General features: G+C 39.0%; 1 protein-coding gene across 1 annotated transcript in view; it reads left to right on the forward strand.

The window, feature by feature from the left end:
* The first annotated feature begins 2,977 nt into the window (after positions 1-2,977).
* The window catches only part of cdh22 (cadherin 22), a 142,182-nt gene continuing 126,869 nt past the window's right edge, over positions 2,978-18,290 (forward strand). Inside the window, exon 1 of the mRNA XM_027279848.1 lies at positions 2,978-3,239. The gene's annotated coding sequence lies outside the window, so the exon portion shown is untranslated. The remainder of the gene's footprint in view (positions 3,240-18,290) is intronic.

The raw sequence follows: 18,290 nt of genomic DNA on the forward strand, positions 1-18,290 counted from the left end.
AAATTATTTTTGGTGGACTGAGATCGTATGAATAACTTATGCTGTCCATAGTGCTGATATCGAATCAGCTTTGAAGCAGCTTTCACCCACTCTCTGCAGTGAGGAAATAAGGAGTTTTCTGTGGTGCTGATTTGTGATCAGCCTTGAAAAAGCTTTTGCCTACAGTTTTCGATTTAGAAATGAGCTGCCCATTGTGCTGATTTAAAATCAACCTGGAAGCAGCTCACTGCCAAGGCCTTCCAACTGGAAATGAGAAGTTTTCCATGGTGCTGATTTGAAATCTACTTTGAAGCTGCTGTCCCTATATGGAAAAGAGGAGTTGTCCATGGTGCTGATTTGAAATCTGTTGATTGGAAATGAGGAACTGTCCATGGTTCTAATTTGAAATCAAAAGAAATGAGTTGTCCATGGTGCTGATTTAGGTAGGTAGCTAACAGCATTTTCACCGTCTGACCCTTATAGTATGTAACACAATCTGACAGTTACAATGCTGCTAGTAACTGTTCTGAGCTGCACATGTAATCATGCTGAGTTGGTTTAGGATGTCGGTCTGTGAGCAAGAGGTGTTTTAAACCAGCTGGTTTTCTTTTGATACTGAAAATTGGAAGGATTTGGGTCTCCTTCAAGTGGTTTCAACCTAGTAGGCTATTGTTTACAGACTGGGCAAAAGCAATATTGAAGTGTGAGCATGGATAGAATCATGAGAGGAGATGTCTATAATACACAATAGGAAATGTGACAAGATTAGAATAGAATAGATTGCTTCAGTAACCTTTGACTAGTACCTTTGTTTATAATCATTTCCACGTAGAATATGTAGTATATAGTATAAATTACTGCGATGGTGAAGTATCCCGGCAACACTACAGTTACCATCTATAGACCTTTTACCCATGCCCCCTTGCTCTCTCTCTCTCTCTCTCTCTCTCTCTCTCTCTCTCTCTTTCTCTCTCTCTCTCTCTCTCACTGTCCTGTATTGATCTGCTGCTGGTTGTGTCGTACAGTACTATATCCACAGATATTTATGTTTGTAGCTGCTGGTCTCCGGTTTGCATTATGAGCCTGAGCGATAGGCACAGGCAGTGTTTCAACACCTTACTGCTGAGGAAAAATGGAATATTCAAGAGACACGTCCTTAGTCAGCAATTCCACCCCTGAGAGCTGGCTAGGTAAAATGACCAGAGACAGCAAGTATACTGAAGCATAAGCTACAAGGGAAATGTATGTAATTCAATTCTGTCCTTTCAGACAATTTCAGTTTGAGAGACAAGCAAACGGCTACGGCAAAATAAATGAAAAAATCGTAATTGTGACTCCTTAAAGGTCAGGCAGGAGATAGACAAATTAATTTGGACATTTAATGGAAAAGATAGGAAGCTAAGATGCCAATTAGCATGTTGTCAGCTCTAAAAAAAAAGAGAGAAATCAACACTTACACCTCATCAACTTCAGGCAATTAACAGATCATCTAAAAATCCTGATCATGAACATATGCCAAACCTGGATAAAATGGATCATCAATGAAAGTGGTGATAAGAGAAGAAAAAAACTGACAGTATAATACCAACATTATGTTGGCTCCCAAATGCTGCTAATTGGTAATGTGATAACTTTATGATTAAACAAAAATACAAATGCTAACATAATCATTATGTAGCACATTTTTGATGAATTTACGATTTCTACTGTTTTGTCTGTGTTTCTGAAAGTTGAATTATCAATTTCTAAACAGCCAGTTACATTAAGCCTTACTTTAAGATGATATGACTTTCTCTCTCACTCTCTGCCCCTCTCTGACTCCCCCCGTTCTTCCCCTCTTTCTCTCTCCGAGTCTTCCCTCCTCTGTTCAACACCTCGCTGTGAACAGCCTCCGCACAATGGCTTTTTGGTACATCGGTGTCCTAACCCTCCTAACCTTGCTGACTGAGCCTCTGAGAGACTCCAGCTGGTTGTGATGGTAGATAATCTGCAGCAAAAAACCTCCCCCCCCCCCCCCTCCCCTCTCTCTCTCTCTCTCTCTCTCTCTCTCTCTCTCTCTCTCTCTATCTCTATCTCTCTTTGTCTAAGTCTCTCTCTCTCTTTCACACATTCTTGTCCCTCAATGCCTATTTCCCAGACACACACACACACATGCACGCTCTGATTAACAGGTGAACCACTTCAAGGAAGCAGGCATACTTGACATTTCCACCTTCTCAAATACTCAAAGAAAATTAATCTGAATACCACCTCCGGTCTTCATCACAGTCCATTGTGTTCCAGCATTTCTTAATTTCTGCTTACTGTTGTTTTCTGCCACTCATGCAGGTAACAAAAAAAAGGTGGTACAGCCCTTACTCATTCTTTACACTGGCAAAAATTCAACAATTTACATACATCACTGCACAGTAAATTACAATGCACACTTCTGTAGTGAGTTGCCACTGAGGAGTGAAGTTGAGGAATGTAAGTGAATAACAAAATCTGAAAACAAGCCAGGCTCTGGCTGGAGAAATCTCCTTATTTTTTTTTTTTTTGCCAAAGCCCTAAAAGCTCTGGAAGTTATGGATTCAGTTTATGTTTCAGCTTTCTGTTTTTGTTCTCTTTCAGAATACACAAACAAACGCAAGCATCTCTTTCTGGTCTGTTGACTGTGATTGCGATGATTGTAATAATGCATAAATGCACAGTGCTGCCATTATGCCCAAAACACGAGGGTGTCATTTAAGGAGAAAGGCATCAATCTACAGTATTTAGCATATCTTTTTTTTTTTTTTTTAGGAGACTGCACACACTTGTAGGCTTTCAGACACTCAGTCAATTTACACTGTCGAAATACCAGAGAGGATATTGGTCTGTCAAAGGAGCTGGGTCAAAAGAAAAATACTTCTTAATTCTCAGGATATTTTATATTGGCGGTTCCGTTGATCGCCATACTACTACTACTCTCTCTCTCTCTTTCCCTCTCTCCACCACTTCATTTGTAGGTTCCCTCCATCACCAGCAGGGGCTTTCCACACCGTGCCGTGTCGAGAACGTCCCTCTTTCTGCGCTTTTCGAAACGGAGACTCCAGACGCGCAGCGCGGTGGCAGACAGGGCGCACAGAGCGTCCGTCCCTCACATTTCTTTTTTTTTTGTTATCACACAGGGGATCGTATACCTTTCATTCCGGGAGCAGCAGCAAGTTGAATAGCCATCACGGCGTCCCTCTGCAACTTGTCAAGGCAGAGCCATTTGTTTCAGCCACCCGATAACAAAGGTAGGACTTTGGAGGGGGGGGTGTTAATTTAATGGGAAAGTTCGCTCTGCCGTGGCTCGGTCTTTTAACATACGACTCAGCTGGATGATGCCTTTCGACATCTCACTGTAGGAGTTTTGTGTGCACCGCAATGGAGGTAAATTGCATAAACGCACGCACGGTGATTTTTGTGTGCTTGTATTGTGAGTGCGTGCGTGTGCGTGTATGAAGGTGCAGAATGGTGTCTTTTTGCATTTTATTGAAGCTTTTTTTCCCCATGCCTACTTCAAGGCTGAACATCACCACATAACTTGTTGCCACTTGTTAACACAAATTACCGGCGGGTTAGTGCAGTCGGTAATGAGCGATGCGCAGGAGACCAGCCGTGATTCCGATCGTATTAAACGGCAAAAGAGGCGAATTGTAACGGGGTTTAGGTTATGGTGAAGTATGAAATTGTTCCCGGCAGGTCAACTGTGATATGACTGTACGTCGATAATCGCATCCATTTATCTACACGGAAAGCTTTGGGCAGCAGTGCGCATTCCGTGTGGCATGATTTTTATTTTATTTTTTAATTCTCCAGTGTTAAGAATTGGCTGTAATCAAGAGCATAGATATGCGTGAACATGCAGGACAGCCCTAATCGTAGCAACAACACTGCTGACTTGACTAAATGAAACTAGAGGGATGTAAGGGACCGACTGTACGGACCTCCTGCACAGCGGGATGCGTTTCCGAGGACTGCAGCCACTTGATGCGCCAACAGGATGCATTTAGGGGAAGTTGGATGTGTGCCACTGTGCACTGAAGCCACGTTGTTGAATGACTGAATGCGGACACGCACACTACCATTAAAACGTTCCTTTTGTTTTTTCAGGAAACAATGCACTGAACTGGAGTTAATCCGGCTTTGTGATATTCCTTCAGAGATGCAGTTGTTGGGGATAAAAAAAAAATAAATAAATAAAAATGTTAAAGTCTCGTAAGGGTTGCAAAAAACAGTCGGTCCTTCCTCTTTTTAAATAGTTTTTAGTTATGTTCTACTGCTGATGCTGATAAAAAAATAAAAAAAAATCAGCATTAATGACTTCGAGTTTAGTCATTTTATATTAAATCATGTTAATCATCACTACTGGATATCCACAGATCAAATTGTTTAACACATTTTGCTGTGGACCAGATCCAAGTTGTGTGCAACATGCTTCTCTTTCGGCAGAGTATTTGTATTTCAGCTTTCTCCTTAGTGCACAACCTTTCATTGCATTTTGATGCCTGTAAGTTGATCGATGGCACAAATCGTTTGATTGTACTGACACTCATCTGTGGTGTCTGCAAATGACATTTAGATTTACTTGAATATCACATGACATTTGTGTAACTCGTCAAACGGTTGCTGATTAAACGGAGAAATGGTAGCTGAGGCGCTCATTAAAGAGAGGGAAAAAAATAAAAATTCATTGTGCTGTGATTGATATGAAAAGACAATGCACTGCCATACACACGTCACAACAGCAAAATTGATCTAATACCTCCCATCCCAACTTGATATTTGTTTTTGCAGAAAGACAGCCTCTTCATCTCTGTGGTATCTGGATGAAATATAAGCTATTCCCAGTAGTAGGACTTGTGTGTGTGTGTGTGTGTGTGTGCTTCATATTGCACAATATAATTTGTGACCGTGGGGTTACGGTACATTTTAAGCTTGGATATTACGGAGTGACCTTGGCTGAGGTTAGAAATTCTCAAGTTTACTCCTTAAGGGTGTCTGTGTTCTTGGTGGTGTGTTGGGGTGTACATGCACACGTACAGTGCCTGCATGTGTGTGTGTGTGTTTGTGAGACTGCTGGCATGCCTCAGTTTATCATTTATCCTGAGCTAATTGGTGTTTGGGAAAGTGAGAGAAATGCCTCTAGTCCCAAAAGCCAATCAATGACTTTAATTTTCCAATTAGATCCGGATCTGTACAGGAATCCGTCAAAGAGGCAGGACCTCTGGGTGAGGACTGTGACCTTTATTGACCCTGTGTTTGGAAAATTGATTTTTGTTGGTTACAAAAGGATGAAAATAGAGTACAGATTAGCAATACTTCAGGCAGAGTTCTTTTCCTTTCTTTTCAACATTACACCTTTCCAAGATTGTATTCTTGTCTTTATTTTATTCGTATGGTCATGAACAATGCTATTACTGTACTATCATGGAATGACAACATAGAATACTGTTTTTCACAGTGCATAATATTTTGAAGACATACTGTGTGAATCCTTTCACAGTTTCACAGGTAAGAAAGTTAAGTGTTCAGACATTTTAGAGTGCTTTCTGCCACGCTGAAATAATATTTAGAATTCTCATCAAATGTCTGTAACATTGTGCAATTCACTTAGAGAGGAATGCTTATGGTCATTTACAGTATTTCTTTACCAAAGCCATCATACCCACAGTAGGAACGTGTTTTTTATTTATTTTTTATTTTTTTGTCAAGGCCCTGTACACAGTTTTCAAGCAGTTTTCAACAGCTGAGTGTTAGATGTATGCAAAGACACAACTTACCAGTTATGTGATACAGTATAAAAGACCTTTTCTCTGAGAGAAAAAAAAGGAAACGGAATAAATTCACCACCTTACTGTCCATTACAGACACATATCTGCTTTGTATCCTGGACTCCTCATTTATTCAGCCGGTGGTCTAACCAGCGTGTACATTACAAGGGCCATGTAGCAGTAACCCAGATGGCAGAATGAGCTGATTGTGATTTATGTACCAAAAGTGAATGCATTACTGTGAGCTCCTGGAGTCAGTGCCAATTCCAGGCGGCATTTTCACACATTTTTCAACACGCATAGACCCACACAAATCATAAATATACAAAGGTAGATGCGTACTTACATACGAAATACACACACACACAAACAGTACAGTACAGTAAAAGTTCTATCTGTCACTCTGTCTCTCCCTTTCCCTTCTGTCTGTCTCTCGCTTTGTCTCTCTCTCACATACACACAGACAAACACACACACACACACACACACATAGTCCTCCTGAAAAATCGTTTGGATGAAGCAGTCCACCGTTGTGAGACATTGATTACCGTTTACCAAGCTGGAGCATAAACGTAGTGGCTAAAGAGAGAGATGGCTTGGATAGACATAGGGAGGGAGAGAGAGAGAGAGAGAGAGAGAGAGAGAGAAAGATGAGGAGAGAGTGGTAAACAGAAAAAAGAGACAGAGAGGGAGGCTGATAGATGACGGTTCAGTAGCAGTGAAAATGACAGGGTAAACCATGCAGGGGATCTTTATGGCTAACAGAGAGGGGACAGATTAGGCCAACTAATTGATCTGGACCTGTGGTTAGGGGCCTGGTTCATTCTCAGCAAGCTTAGTATACTCTCACTCCCTGTCTTTCAGAAACACACACTTCCACACACATATCACACACCCCTCCCCGCTTGCACCTGCTGTCTTGTCGCCGGTCAGGGACGGTCAGCCCTTAGTCACTTCATTACCCCCTCCGCGCATGGACTGCATCAGCCATATTAACTCTTGAGCTCTGTGATGGAATCACTTGGAAGGAGATAGAGAGCTGAGGGTTGTGGACAGGCTCCATGGTTGGTTGTACAGCCCTGTTTGTACCTGATTTCAAGGAGAGGGTTACAGGCAACACTTTGATCCAAATTTCCCGAATCCCGTGGCTTTGCTGAGGAAACCCAGCTATTTTTTTTATGCTTTTACTTGTGATGAAATAGGCTACTAATACAGGTTTCTTTGCTCTTTGTTGTAGCAGTGTTGGAGCAAGGTCTTTACTATGGTCTACTGTGCTGTTCAAAATATCATCTTTATTCATAAAGTTCTCAGGTTAAAAATAATATAGTTATAGATATATATAATATATATATATATATATATATATATATATATATATATATATATATAAATATAACAATATGCTGTTTACTTTTAAATTAACATTATATCATACTTGTTTAGTCTGACCACAGGCAGACGTTTAGACAGGTTGTGATACAGGAAATTCTATACAGGACCTAATGTCATGTTAATTAGTAAAGTTTAGAGTAACTTCTAACTAAATAAGCTAATTGCCTGCTGGTTCTGGCTTCATATGTAGCATATATGAAAGCAGTATCGATCTAACTCTCAGGAAAAGATGAAATGGTTGATTAATATTTGAACGTTCATACAAACCTTTCTAAATGTATTTTGCTTAATAGAATATCCAGAATCAGCTACAGATGCTAAAAAAAATCAATACTGGGTGATGGGTGCTTTAATGATCTTATATTTGTATTTGAAAGTAGCTCAAAGATTTTTCTCTTAATGATAAGAATTTTTTTTTTTTTTTTTTCAAACTAAAAAAGTCGGAGGGCACAGCACTGGTTAGATTCACATTTTTGAAGATTGCAGATACATTTCTGTAATTCCCAACTGAACCAATGCAACAAAGAATTAAGCAGCAAGGGGAGAAAATGGACACTAACAAGAATCAGACAGCTGCTGAGTCCATCTGTCCTTATGATGCAGTAAAATCAGTTGATCTGGGATCAGTCTTTTCAGCCATTTGGAGTAAAAAGGGGGCCACTGCTGAATGGAGAGTTCAAACTACATCTGAATACATGCTTTCAAATGTGCAGTGAATGAAACTATCAAAGGACCTTTGGGCAGTGAATTTAACAAAGGACGTTTAGGCAGACTAATGCATTTGCTAAACATTATGTGAACTTTCATGGTGTTTTAAAATCATGAGCTGACCATCTTATCCTGTGTGTCAGAAACCTGCACCTTGGCATACAGCTGAGAATAAGAAGCTCTGCTTTAAGATGAACATGTTGCAGCTGATTTACATCACATTGTTGATGGATGAAGAACGCTATTTCCATGTTTAGTGTTCAGTTGTTTCTGTTCCTTTTTACCTAATGTGCATGATTTCCTGGAGGCAGGATTCCATCTTCAGTGATGAGATCCAGGTAGTCAATCTGCCTTCTGTAGCTGGTCTGCAGGTCTAGGATTGCGCCTCTTGCACTGGAGTGGGAAGAACAACTGTTTTGTAAACAGACACTTCTTCACCTGGATGTCACGGTTCACAAAGACTCCTCTTCGGAGTCTGGCATAACCCCACTGGCAGAGCTTATGCGGTGGCGTATTTCTGCGTCAGTGTCGGCTTTGGAGGGATGAAGGCTGCCAAGAAAGGGAAAGTCATCCACATTTTTTGAGGCTGAAATATTTGGTGTGTATTGAGACTCACAAACGCAGTGATTCACTGCATTCATACTGTACATGTCCATGCACAAACACACTTGCACACAGATATGAAGGGATTTTTGCGAGAGATTAACATGAACAAAGGATTAGAGGTGATGTGAAGAAGAATAAGTTATTATCATATTTTTCTGTTTGCTTCCAGATTCATGCATGCAAACCAGTGTGAAAATAGGCTTTGGGGTCATTTTAATAAGTAAGCAGTCTACGCTCAATAGTGTTTTTTTTGTTGTTTCTTTCTCTTCTTGCCAACTGACTGTAATGTAAGTAAATATGAGTTTTATTCTGTTTGACAGAGGAGGCTCATGTTTTTTTTTTAGCTCTTGTCTTATCTATGATTATCTACTGGCAGTATAAGGTGACATTTTTGCAGACTGAGGATGCTCATTGACAACGAGTGTCCCTGAAATGAGATTTATGATGAGCTGTCAGTTTCAGAGACTTACAGAGTGACTCAGGTACAGCCATGACAGTAAAGACCTCTCTCTGCAGTTTAGTTGGCCTGCAAACCAGACTATGAAATGCTTCATTATTAAAAGAATCCTATTTTATGTCAACAGCTCACCTGTTTTCAGAAGATAAATGGATGACAAAAACGCCAGATTGTTAACCTTGTGACTAAATATTACTAATATTCCCTGTAGTTTTTATCCAAATGCGTCCCATTAGATCAGTTGTTTTATAATAATTTAGTATGCACAAAAGCTCAGCAAGGTGGCTCAGAGAAAGAGTAATCTACGTTTCTGGGTTTCCTCCAGCTGCCCTAGTTACCTTCCATAGTTCAAATTCATGCATTACAGGTTGATTGGAGACCACACATTGCCCATTCATTGAAATTGAGTGCAAGTGAGTGTCTATCTATGTCAGTCCATCTGTGTGCTGGCAACTTGTCAAAGGTATTTTCCAACCTTCTTTACAATCTATGCTGGGAATGGCTCCAACACATTGTGACCCTGAGTAGGAATAAGTGGATAAGACAATGGCAAACATCAATACAGAATTTGTACATGTGTTAAAATTACACAGCAAAGCTGAATGTCTGATGATTCAGCCTAGCAACAGACAGTTGGCACCTCTGCGTGGCTAACACAGGCTTTGGGTACTTTTCTTTGTCTTTGTCTCTCTCTCTCTCTCTCTCTCTCTCTCTCTTTCTCATTACCATCTCTCTCTGACATTTTAATCTTGTGGCTGATGAATAGTTCTAGGATAATGATTTTGGTGTGTAACATGGAACTGATTGCAAAAACAGTAATATTTCCTTTGTCTTGTTCTTCAGAAGGTACAATATCTAATAAGTGACAATTAAAAACTGAATAAGAAAACATGCAGTATTTTATAGTAGTCACAATGCTGATGTAAAGTGAAAAATGTATTATCATATAATGTCATGTACACTACTTGTCACAGCAATAGAAAATGTACATAGCTGTCAAACTATAGCAGACATCACTCGCTTTATAGACTGCATTAGCAGCTCTTTTCCACTTTCTGCTTTGCAGCATTGAAAATGGGAGATGGTGAATACTATTGTTAATATTATAAAAAGCATAATGCAGAACTCATAGAGGTACAATATTATAATAACATTTGAACTGTAATAATATATAACACTAACATTGTACATGGACTGACAGGGAACAGCAGGTGTGTAGTAAATGGCAGCTTCAAGAAATGTGTCTGCAGCCTGCATGGATATCACTTCCTCCGGGCAAAGTAATAACTCTCATTACAGACCTTTTAGGGACTTGGAAGTGTAAGTTGTTTTCCAATGTGATGCAGCTGGCACCTTGCAGAGGCATAATAGAAAAGACATCCTTAAATAATTGTGGTTAAAGTGATGCTGAGCCATATGAGCAAATCCTTGTCTCAGCCATGAGAAAATGAGCCACTAAAGTATGATGCGATGCAAAAATTACAAGTTTGATTGGGCAGTGGAATTTTCTTCTCTGGAAAAGGGGTGGAAGATTGAATAGTTTAAGTATGATGTGTATGGTATGGTTTTATAAAATACTCCCTAATGCTCTTTTGTCTTACTGCCACCCAACGTACGCAAACCCCAAAAAGGATTTTTAAAGTTTTCTTTTTTTTCTGTGTTTGCTGAATTATGCATAAGGAACACACTCATGGGGATCATTGCACAATCTTACTAATGGTATTAGCTGTTTGTAAAGCATGCTTACACACAATCGTGCAAATGAACAAACAAACACACACACACACACACACACCAACATGCACACAGACAAATATGTACATACACATAAATGCATTAAGAGTAATGCAGCGTGCCAGCGAATGTTTCTTCCCTTGTAAAAAAAGAAAAGAAGAGAATTTTAGCATGTTGTGGGGAACCAATTAAACTAACACTAACACCTAAGTAAGTACTATTTACTGCTGTTAGAGGTCATAAATGTGCAAGAAACATCTCCCATGTCATCATTATGAGTCCTAATCATCATTTATAGACCCCTTTACTCTGCGGCAGCCCTTGAGGCTTCTCTGTGTGATGGCACCAACATGCACTGAGGTCAGTCTGCTTGAGTAATCACCCTACATCACCGTCAGATTATGGCCAGGAATCCATCAATTGAGCTGTCTCTGCTGGACAACAAAGCCTTCAGCTCAGCATACCAGACAAATACCTGATAATGCTGAGTTATATCTCATTTTTTTCCCCTTTCAATAGGAAAAGCATAATCTCCACAATACCTCACAATGGAGCAAAATTCAATAATATCCTCCAGACTTGTTCCCAAGTGGGTACGAAAAAGGCTATATTGTTAAGAAGTCATGAAACGTTGACATAATCCTCATTACTCCCTTGGTAGCAGACAATGAGAAACTTGCATAAAAGTCAAATATCACTTATTCAACGTTATCTCGATGCTCATTGTGCTCTGGACGTTTGGTGTTTGGAGTGACTGTAAAAATCAATGCTACACGAGCTGGATGAAATGGCACCAAAATTAAATAAAATAAATGGAAAATGATGTGTAATGTGAGACATTTCGACATTTTTGCATTCAGGTCACTGCAATTGGATATGTTGTGTACACTAATCTTGTCTTTTCTTAAGCTAAAGGCTTTAAGATAAAATGTTGAGCTCCTGCGTTTGGAAATTGTGTCCATAGTTATCTGTTCACAATACAGCTCAGATTATAAGATGGCCTTTTCTTTTCTTTGTCTCTATCTCTCTGTCTTATGCACTCATTCTCTTTCTGTCTCCTCTATGACTTGCTTCATAATTCTTCAATTGTCCCTCTGTTCTCTCTGTCTGTATCTGTGGCTCAAGGTGGCTCAGTGCTTAGAATTGTGGCCTTACATCAAGAGAAATGATTACGGTTCTTTAAGTGCAGAGTTTGTATGTTATCTCCATGTGTGCAGAGGTTTCCTTTTAGTCCTCCACTTTCTTTAGACAGGCCAAAGACATCCGGGTTAGATTAAGTTCCCTGTAGACATACACATGTTTTTCTAGCTTCATCTGGTAGCCCAATGTTGACATTTTGAAAGGTTGCAGGTTGCTTCTGCTTCTCTTTCTTGGTTCTCTTGCAACAACCTGCAACATTTCCAACTGCCTCAGCTCTGCTTAGCCCAGACCATCATTTGTCTGCTTAATGACCAGTGAGGTGTCATGTTGAGTCATAGTGATGACATATTAAGGTTTATTCCACTGTCCAATTTAAGCCCTGGCGAAAGAGCATGGCCCATAATTTCTTCTTCCATTTATCCACTGCAGGTTCTCAGTTGGGAATGTCGGAATGAGGAGGTGGAACCTGCAGTGGATAAATGGATGAAGAAATTATGGGCCATGCTCTTTCGCCTCCTCATTCCGACATTCCCAACTGAAGATGTAAAGGTCTAGTCACAGCCATGCTCTCTGGAAAAAAAAAAAAATGCTTTTTACCCCTCATAAATATGGAACCAAGAAATATCAATGGCAGTATCACTGAATATTAAGATAATCTGCATTCTAGTATAAGAGTTATTTCTAGTTTCTTAGCTAGCACATGTATACACGTTGCAGTTATTTATTGACATTTGCATTTGCATTTAACTAATGTTTTATCATAGCACAACTAATTTAATTTCAACCAAAATTAACATTTTAATCATCAACTTCAAGAGTAAACTTCAGTATATTTAAAATCTAATAATTTCAGTAATTGGATTATTCATTTTAGTGACATCTCATATATTTTAACATTTACAATGTCATTAGTTGTTCTGTTATTAGTATTAATATGTCATTTAAAAAAAGAGGTCTGATGCAGCATTAGTTAATGATGGAAATGAATGTAGGAAAGAGCTGATACAAATGTGACAGCTGAATATTAAATCTAAAATAATGATAAGCTGACTTTCAGATGTGAATAAAGCATTTTCACCGTTTGATCAAATGGAGTCGTATGTTGCAAGTTACCAATCACGCTCACAAATATCACATGTCTTGATGTTCTACAGTGAACAGGCACTAAAGAAAAACACCTATTGTCTTCATTAAGCCATCTCACAGGAAGCTGCATAAATAACATGTTAGCGGAATATTAGATGAGCTATTCATGTATATAAAATGGCATGGAGTCAACCTATCATAGAAATGTTCTGTTCTGTGCAAGTCGTTTACAGTACGTTTTACAAGCAGCCTGTAATAATCCACTTAAACAAACAATATGTTGCTTTTGCATATGTTTGCAGTCAACTAATTTATCCATTTAACCAGCTGGATTGTTCATAGAAAAAACAAAAAACTATGAAGAGAGGTGTTGAAAGGGAAGAAAAAAGTAAGAATAAAATAGAGAAATGAAGGTTTTTTTTTTTCTCCCTCCCAATAGTGCTTGCTTTGGGACCTTCACAAGTATGCTAAGAACCTAATTTTCAATTGAAAGGACATTTCAAACTTTAATGTAGATATAATGCCAGAGAAGAAGAACACCAACACTACCTGCTCAGGGGAGTCGTACGCAGGAGCTATTGCTTTTTTACTTTCTTATTTTCGGCTTATCTAAAAAACATGATGTCCTTTGTACAAATGTGCAAGTAGGAGGAACAGGAGAAACAAATTTGAAACAACAATGCAAGCCATTATTAACATGATAAATAATATATGGTGTGTGTCAACATACAAACAAATGACGGGTGTGATGTCGGGTAATAAGATCTGCTGACTTTGCAGGCTGACTGCTTCAACTGTATACAGCTATAAACCTGCTGAAAAATCCAAAATACACAGTAAGCCTCAAGGTCATAGTCACTCAATCTGTGCATCAGTACCTCTACTCTTAAAAGCTATAAAAACAACTCAGAGAGAAGGAAAAGACACAGTGAACACCACAAGCATCAGATTGGATCATGTACTGCATGACACTCTCAAGAGCATGTTCCTTCTCAGATTTGCAATCCTACAAAAACCTTAAATCTCTCAGAGGCTCATCCAACAAAGTTAGGAAGGTTACAAAGCAGATCTGCCAAGACGGTTTTGTTCCCTCTCCAGTGAGCTGAGGCTCTTTTCACACAAGTGTTGACTAGACTCTAAAACATACATAAGTTGAGCTTTTAGATGGTTGATGGTTGCAGATTTGAAATGTCTTTGAGCAGTTCCCATGGTTGTGACATTTTGAGCAGGACTGTACTTCTTTATTATGAACAGCACAGCCTTCATAGTCTTACATCATATACAGTGCATAGTACTTATACATGGTACTGTATTTATATAAGATGATTTGTCACCAGCAACACCAGTTGTCCGAAAGGCTCAAGGGTCATGCTTGGAAATGGCCTTTTGAGCTGGATGATGATCGACTAGAAATTAGAGAAATGAGTGACTGACCTCAACCTTAAATTTTAATTCCACCGAACCGAAGCGCAATCTGCAATTTAGTGTACAGTGCATATATTTATATTGCAACACGAGTGCTCATTTAACAAAATTGTGGGAGACCAGGCTCACATCTGAATGAGCAAGTGCATATGCCTCTGACAGCACCAGTGATTATGACTGTACTGGCTTAATTCACTGAACATCCACAAGAAATTACAAGCTTCAGTGGGTGATGTGGTGTAAGTGTTTGGGCGTTTTTTTTATTTTTTTATGTATTGTTTACACATTGCTGAATTTGCTGTACTCACATTATCTGTCTCAGGAAATTTATGACATGAAGATGTCACATCTGTTTTTAATGGTGCACAGCTGCATGCACACGTATCAGTAATCCAGGGACACGCTGGGATTTGTACTGATAATACATATCTTTGCAAAGATTAAACCACTATGCGTGTGAGTGTCAGTGTGTATTGTGTGTGCACGTTCGCATGCACACTAGAGTTGCTACAGTTCTGGGACTGTGTCTCCTCTTTGTTTCTGTGGCATAATGGGCTTTGTAAGATAATACCCAAGAGACATAACAATACTTCTGAGCGAGGAGATTGTGAAGCCGCCCCAGTTCACAGTACCGCTTTGGCTCCAAGTTTCATCTATGATTGGAAAACCGGCAAAACCTGGATTTACCGGCAAATGATATTAATCGCTGCTGTGGTCCTCTTCACTTTATCATCTCTCTTTTCAATCACTTTGCCCTCAGTTTCTTCTAATTCACTCAATGTCAAAACAGATTTATTCTCTGCAATGTTTTTCTTTACAACACATAAAAGAGAGGCCTTTGTGGGATTCAGTTGTATAACCTATTTTAGTAGTAGTCACTCTTGTAAAAAAAAAAAAAAAACATAAAAAAATTAAAATAAAATATCTCATCATCATTATTGTGGAGTTGTATCAATGTGTATGTACTAATTAGCATCAATTAAGCAACAATCACTGTACTTGCCTATTTTTTGCTGCTGTAACAAATAGTTTGGGTGTTTTTAATTGGAGTTGTATGAGGTGCTTATCCGTACTCGGTGTATTACCTACAGCTGACAGCAGTCAACACGCCCCCAGTTTGGAGAAGCAGACAGGGTTCACACTCCTGTAGATGAGCAAGAAAAAACATATGTCAACCACAAAAAGCCACAATGTTGTGTTTCAGTGCTTTACTTCAGTCAGCCTTTTTCTTGTAGAGCATCCATGTTCCAGTGCATGCAAGTCAAACAGTGCTTTACACTGTATTACTTTGAAATGTGCAGACTACAGCCAGCGTTTATGTTTGTATGTACCAAACATACTAGCCTATTCCAATGTTTTATAGAATACAAAATGAAGACAGTTCGCTACAATCATCAGGCTAATATGGGGCTAGCTAACTTATCAAACACATTCCTCGCACCATGGCAACATATTTTAATTTTAGTTCGACACAGAGTACACACGCTCTCAAGCTGTCAACAACCAGAGCTTTCATGTTAGCAAGCCAGTGGGGGCCAATAGCTAGAAGCCAAGGACAAATCAACTATAAGGCAACAGGAATAAGAGAGTTTACCTCTGAGCGAGTTTTTAACCTAACACTTTGTTTGTTGAGGTCGTCTAGGTTGAAAATTGGAAAAGTGGTCCATTTATTTGCTATTTGATTTACAGCTGCTTAAGTGGCTTGGGAATTTAAAGAGTGCTGTTGAACTGTGTTGTGTTACATCACTATTAAAAAGCACTACACTCAGACTGTATAATATAGAGAAGGTTCAGATGGGGCATGGATTTTTTTTAATGCTCTCTTGCCTTTACGGAAATTCAACTTGAAATCTTTTTCACTGAGTAAATTATCTTTGCTAATGATTTATGAAAATTGCCCATAGGCAGTATAAAAGATGGACGTTGTATCCGTGACATCGCCCAGTCGTTGTGAAGCTCAGAGTATAGGGGCTCTGTCTGCCGCCATCTTGGGCTGAACAAGCCATCAGTAACTGCGCACATCTGTCAATCAAAGCGGCCACGCTGGTTAACATGCATAACTTTTAAGCCTTAATACAATTTGAACAGATGAGTTCTATAAAAAAAAAAAAAAAAAGCTATATGACCAAAACTGTTTTTTCGTGCCAGGTTGTAAACACGTTTGTTGAACAAGTTGACCTTTTCTATAGCCAGCCTCAAGTGACTGTTTAAGGAACCGTAAAACTTCGAAGACCACTGCTTTATCTCAAAAAACAACAAACAAGAAAGGTAATGTAATGTAAGATATGCCGTTGGTGGTGCAACCATATCGAATTTATTAGTGGAAACCTTTCCCTAATCTTTCATCATCTTGTCACAATCAGCAAAGTTTTTGCTGCAGCCCCAAAAGCCAATATCACTCAAAATGTTCAGGTCGAAACGATGACATATCGGTGCAAATATTGAATCAGAATCTTTTGCTGTCTTTGTATAATTTATTTTTTCCTAAAATGTTGTGTTTTAATTACACAGTGTTGACATTTCACTATGCAATTACAACACACACAGTGAGCCACCAAATTACTAATATTCCAATTGTTCATACGAAAAGAAACATTTCATTTCACCTTGCTCTTTCACCCACCATAATCTTTTTTTTAATTTAATCATTCGTGTAAATGTATCACTTGCAAGCGTAGGTAAATAGTTCATAATCATTTATTTTAAATACATGTTACATATAACAGTGAAACTCGCCTTAACTACACACCTACACACACTATCATATAATACGTATAACATCGTACAAATGATGATTCTGACAGTGTTGTATAGGCTCCTCTGGTGATTGCTTTGGTATGGGAGACATTGCGCTCTAGAAGACATTGGAATAGATAGCATAATTCTTTTTTGTGAGGGATGCACTGTTTATTAGAGATCTATCAAGTGAGATGGGGTATTACACTGTAACTCTACAGTACCGGTGTATTTATTGGCCTCGCTCAATGCCTACAGAAAGCCTGGAATAGAACTGATAAACAGGACAATTATGCTCAGAGCTCTTTTAAGCTTGTATTGATAAGCGCGTTTGGCACTTAAACATAAAATGTCTGGCCTTCATTTCTCATGATAGCTTATAGTTTAGTATGCCTCACAATCTTAAAGCTAATTTAACATCTAGCCATTCGTGTTCTCGGCCAGTCAGTTTGCTTATCTAGCCAATTAGGACGTTGAGGAGGTGCAAAATGAAGGAGGAAAGATGAGATTACCAACTAAACCTTCAATCTATTCTCTGTCCAGTCATCTTTTTCATCAATTTTATCCATTTTTCAACCATCCAGTCCGCAGTTCATTCATAATATTTATTTATTATTTAAACACAGCCATACAGCTTTTTCTGCCATCCTATCCAATGCTGTATTTCTAAACCCATTATCCAGTAGAGGCTCAGTGGTCAACATTGACATCTCGTGGTTTTGTTTTGAGTCAGTCCTTTCAAGTGCACAAAGTCTGTCAGGAATTCGTCAGAAGACTCATGGCTAAAAAAACCCTCTCCTCCTTTTGGAATTCATTCGCACTGTATGTCACATGTGTTTGAGACGGGCATTCAACAACAACTGAGAGATGATAGACAAACACCCGAGCTGACAGCTGACATTTTCAACTTGTCTGGCAGAATTTCCAAGCGTACGCGAGGCTGAAACTGCTATAATATCTAAAAGACATCTATGAGCATCACAGTTACAACTAGCTAATCTGTCTTCATTTATTCAGAGTTTATAAATGCAGAGCTAACACATGTCCCCTGCTGACTCTCCTCTCAGACTACTAAGCTCCTTTCTCATCTGATCATGACTGGACAAAGTGCTGTACTGTCAAAGTATGCTGTTTCCCATCTCTAAGTACAGTAATTAACAGCAGACAGGACACTTTAAGTGGTAGTTTGTAATAGAAGACATTTTTTCGACTCCCATTTACTTCTGTCCTGTGATAGCATGTTTGTG

This window comes from Larimichthys crocea, chromosome VI (genome assembly GCF_000972845.2).
Source record: "Larimichthys crocea isolate SSNF chromosome VI, L_crocea_2.0, whole genome shotgun sequence".
In the NCBI taxonomy this organism is placed as follows: domain Eukaryota; kingdom Metazoa; phylum Chordata; class Actinopteri; family Sciaenidae; genus Larimichthys; species Larimichthys crocea.